Below are 5,581 nucleotides of genomic sequence, written 5' to 3'. Positions count from 1 at the left end.
TGCTTGTCAGTCATTTGGTTGTCCCTCACTAACCCTCTGCTGGCCTGGTCACCCCATGCAGCCTGCTGTTCAGTTGTCCATCTGGTTGTTTTGGTCATGACGGCCCCTGGCTTTTTATATATTAGGATTTAAACCCTAATATTCATAAATGGGTACTTATGTTAGGTCTTTATAAATATTTATAATTGTTCAGAAAGCTTTGGGATCTCTTACTGGTCTTACATATCCTCCCCACTGCGAATCCATTATGTCTCAGAGTCCTCCACCACACCCATGCCCCAGGAGTGTTACTTCAACACTGGCCATCCTGAGGCCGAGCCAGTGGGTCCCAGCACAGGCCAGCCCGGCCCAGCCTGCTCAGGCCCGATTCTGGGGTAGGTGCCACACTGAACGCCAGGAGCCAGCACGCGCCTGCCTCTCACACCCACATGGAGGAGATGAATGGACGTAAAACTCACAGAACCCTGAACCCCCGCAAAGTTCTCCTTTTCTCCAACAGGTTTCTGCGGCTCAACGAGAAGGCCCAGAACAGCCTGCGGACTGTGTGGAAGTGCAGTTTACCCAGTCGGCACATCAAGGCCAGATAATCAGTCCAAAGCCCCACAAGGTCACAATCAATAATGAGCTTCATCGCAAAAAATGGATCACATGGGGAAATGCGGGTAAGTGTTTAAGTCCAGCTGATGAGGCCAGCCAGCGTGGCTCAGTGGTTGAGCATCGACCTATGAACCAAGAGGTCACGGTTTGATTCCCAGGCAGGACACATGCCCGGGGTGTGGGCTCGATCCCCAGTGTGGGGCGTGCAGGAGGCAGCCGATCAACGCTTCTCTCTCATCATTTATGTTTCTAGCTCTCTCTCCCTCTCTCTCTTCCTCTCTGAAATCAATAAAAAGATATTTTTAAAAAATAAAAATAAATCAATCCAGCTGATGAGACTCTTATTTGTAACAGTCAATGATGGGAAAGATGGTCATGGCCCCGGCGTTCGGGAGTCTCTCCAGGTCACTGCAGCAGGGTGTGGCCTGCCCAGGGGGCGAGGCTCCCAGCCCACAGAGGGCAGGGGCTGTCTGGGGAACCTAAGAATCCTCCCGCAAGTGAATGGCTTTGGCTGTTTGGATAGGCAGCCAAAATAGCAGTAACCAACTCGGCCTCTGGGGTCAAACAGAGGCCTGCACCCTCACCCACAACTCACCAGCCACGTGCTCCTAGGCATGGAGGAGCCTCTATCTCTGCTGAGCCTGTTTCCCCAGCTAGAAACACAATTCTGTAAAAATAACGCTTAGGTCTTACGGTCGTTGGAAGGATTACGTAAGACAACACATGGAAAATCTTCTCAGCAGTTTCTGGCACCCAGTAAGCAGTCAGTAAGCTTGGTTCCTTTTCTAACCAAGAAATCCATTTGACACCTGGGCTCTGGCACTGTGCTCTGGGTTCCAAAGATGAATGACACATGCACTCTGTCCTCTAACCCTCCCATCTAAATTCCACTGCTCGGCCCAGCCGGTGTTACTCAGTGGATAGAGCGTTGGCCTGCAAACCAAAGGGTCCCGGGTTCAATTCCAGTCAAGGGCAGGTACCTTGGTTACAGTCTCCTCCCTAGTCTGGGCCCTGGTCCAAGCACGTGAAGGAAGCAACCAATCGTGTTTCTCTCACACCAATGTTTCTCTCTTCCACTCTCTCTAAAAAATCAGTGGAAAAATAACCTCGGGCCCAGCCAGCATGGCTCAGTGATTGAGCATCAACCTATGAACCAGGAGGTCACGGTTCAATTCCCGGTCAGAGCACATGCCCAGGTTGTGGGCTCACTCCGCAATGTGAGGCGTGCAGGAGGCAGCCAATCAATGATTCTCTCTCACCACTGATTTTTCTCTCTCTCATTCCCTCTCCCTTCCTCTCTGAAATCAATAAAAATATTTCTTTAAAGAAAACCTTGGGTGAGGATTAAAAAATAAATAAGTTCCACTGCTTGGTATTTACTTAACAGAAATAAACATTTTGTCTACAAAACACTTGCCCTCAAGTGTTCATGGCCTTTATTCAAAATAGTCCCAAACTGGAAATGACTCAGCAGAAGTATGAATAGACAAACTCTGACATCCCCTACTCAGCTATGAAGGGAACAATGAAGGTGCCAACGCAGTGAATCTCCAAGACATTCTGGGGAGGGGGAGGAGCCAGACAGAAGAGAGTCAATAGAAGTTCTAGGAAGGGATCACTAGTGTCAGAGGGCAGAGGAGAGGCTGCCTGGGGACGGGGGGAGGGGAGAGACCAGCTGCAGAGGAGCACGAGGGAACTTTGTGGGGTGACAGAATGTTCTGGAGCTTGTTGGGGTGTTGGTTACATGAATATACACATTGTCGGAACCCATCAGATGTCCACGTAGCATGGGTGCCGTGGCATAATAAGAAATCTGTCTGGTCTTGGTCCCAGTTCCTGGCACAGAGCTCTTACCGACCTTGGCATGTCCTTGGCAGGACCATCTTTTGTCATTTACAATGAGCCCCTTTCGATCATGAGACCACGCGTGAGGAGGGGGATCTAGAGCTTCGGATGGGAGCCGGTTGCCAGGAAAGCCAACCACGTGATTAGGTTAAAACGTCCATCCTCACCCTGCCCCCCTCCCCATCTCTGGAGGAGCGGGAGGAGCGGGAGACTGAGCTCAGGCACCCATGGCCAGTGATTTCATCCATCCTGCCGACGCAGTGAGGCCTTGATGAGAACCTCAGAAAGATGAGTTTGGGGGAGTTTTCTGGTTGCCGAACACACCATGTGCTGTGAGGGCGGCGCACCCTACTCCACAGGGACGAAGGCCCCACCTGAGGACCCTCTGGACCTGCTTTGTTCATTTGTATCTTACATAACAAATTGTAATCGTAGCCATTATGCTTCCCTGAGTCCTGTGAGTCATTTCAGTAAATTGTCCCTAGAAGGGGGGTTCAGTTCCCTCTATAACCGGTGGTGGCCGCAGCGAGCAGCCTGAGAACTTGAGAAGGAAGGAAACGGGACTGCGTTTCCACCCCCACCCCCCTCACCCCCGTTCCACCAGTCCCCGGTTCAACTACGAAACCGGCCCCGCCAAGAAGTCCAAGTCCCCTTACTCCAGGGTCTGAACGTCTTGACCGAGGTTTCAAGTCTAAAGACAGAATAGGTGGACCAGAGGAGGCCCTCGAGGGCAGGGTGCACACTGACCCCTGCCCGGCCAGGCACTGTCCAGGGGGCAAGGCCACGGTCAAGGACAGGGAGGAAAGGTTTTCTGGGAAGGCCGGTCCAGGCTTCAGAGTGGAACACAGGTGGATCTGAGTTCCAGGTTGGCCAATTCCAGGCTGTGTGGCCTGACCCACGTACTGAAGGCACCCCTGCCTCAGTTTCCCTATCTGTTAAATGAGGCTGGGGTCCACCTCGTTGGATTGCCACAGATTGGATTACGTGAAGCCCTCCATACAGAGTCTGACGCACAGCAGGCTCCCGATACACGTCAGCAAATAAAAAGCCTCTCAGACACAACCACCGAGGTCTATTTTCTATGCTAAACTGGGTTTGACTCATGTGAGCCGGCGAGAGAAGGCGGCACGCACCTGCACGGACAAGATGCATCTGCTGGACTCGAGCCAGTCCCTCCCGGGTTATTTCCCGACCCCCGCGGCCCCTGCCTGCTGCTTCCCACCCCCCCACTGCCTCACAGCGGCCCCTGCATGCTGCTCACACCCCCTCCATGCTGCTCACACCCCCTCCATGCTGCTCACACCCCCTCCATGCTGCTCACACCCCCTCCATGCTGCTCACACCCCTGGCTGAGCCCTTTACAATCCGAATCTCCCACCCCGAGAGTATTGCTACGTCTTTGAACACTCTTCTCCGGATTTCTGGTTCTGGAGAACAACCTCTCTACTGATATGTTTTAAGGCTTCGCACCTCCATTTCCCACTAACAAGAAAGTCCTTCCAAAAGAAGTAAACATAAATAAATAAACAGCCGAGTGCCTTAGACAACCATAAAACAAAACGCTTTTGTGAGGATCCTGAGTCTATTTGCAAATATTTGGAAATATGTGCTATGAGGACTGAAAGGCTTGCAACAGAATGACAATCAGCCACTTGGCAAACCTGGTTCTGTTTACACGTCTCTGAGGACCTAGACCAGTGGTCGGCAAACCGCGGCTCGCGAGCCACATGCGGCTCTTTGGCCCCGTGGCAGGGGCCACGAAGTTTCAAACGCACTGTATGTGCGCGCCCACACGTGGTATTTTGTGGAAGAGCCATACTCCAGGGGCCAGTTTGCCGACCACTGACCTAGACTAAGCATGTCAAACTCACGAACCCCAGGCCGCATGTGACCCACAGTGAGTATTTTTGCGGCCCAGCCAATATAACGGTATGTAAGAAACGTTTTAATACAAATTTCGTGACTTAATTTTTACAATATCCTGTTATACATAATTATTAATAACGAGCTATAACGTTCGCTAATGACTGATTACTGTCATCGTGTTGCATTCATTTCCCTTACGCGCCTTACATGCAGGTGCACCATTTCTCTCCACTAATATTAGCAGCAAATATTTTAGCAGCTGATGGTCACGGCATTAATCTTGGACTGACTTGTTTGGTGTACACAACAAGAAATATTTTGCTTTCAGAGAACAAGAAAAATAGGTTTATTTGCTTTACGCTTATTAATTTGTGCAATTATTCAGTGTCTGGTAAGTTAATGTTCAAGAAAAAATATTAATTTTTATTTAAATGTTCTATTATTTTATGTTAACAATGGCTCATTTATTTCAGCCCTTTGTATTCAGCATGTCTCTGTCAAAATAAACCTACGTTTCTATGAAAATTTAAGCTTTTGTTTTTTTTCAGCCCACATCAACTTAAACCTTGTTTACTTGGCCCATGTGAGCCTTTGAGTTTGACATGCCTGAGCTAGACCCATTTATAGGCTACAGGAGGTCCTACATTGTCAGCAAATTGTCGGTAGGCGATCATTTGCCAACTGCATTAGACTTCTGTGTGTAACACAAAGCTGCGAAGTCCAAACAATCATTGGTTTTAATGGCTTTGAAGAAGGCATAGCATTCTATCCAAACTAAGACAAAAACCTTATAAAAATACACTATAACAGCTGGCAACTGTTGTGTGGAGGGGCTGTGTTAGTTTTTCCTCTGATTTTTTTTTTGTAGTTTAATAGTTTATTAAATAATTATTGAGCACCTATATATGATAGGTATTAATAGCTTAGTGATTAAGGGCATGGACTTTAGGTCATGCAGTAAAGGGCCCACTATCAGCTATGCCATTTTTTTTATTTTTTTTTATTGCTTAAAGTATTACAATGAGTATTACATATGTCTCCTTTTTTTTTCCCTTTGAACTTCCCCCAGCCTCCCCTATCCCCCAGTGTCTTGTGTCCACTGGTTATGCTTATATGCATACAATACAAGTCCTTCAGTTGATCTCTTACCGCCCCCCACAACCCTCCCCGACCTTCCCACTGTAGTTTGACAGTCTGTTCGGTGCTGCTCTGCCTCTGTATCTACTTTTGTTCATCAGTTTATAATGGTTTTTGTTATCCATAAATGAGTGAA

Source organism: Myotis davidii, unplaced genomic scaffold (assembly GCF_000327345.1).
Source record: "Myotis davidii unplaced genomic scaffold, ASM32734v1 scaffold512, whole genome shotgun sequence".
Classification (NCBI taxonomy): Eukaryota; Metazoa; Chordata; class Mammalia; order Chiroptera; family Vespertilionidae; genus Myotis; species Myotis davidii.
Note: the sequence above shows the minus strand (reverse complement) of the source record.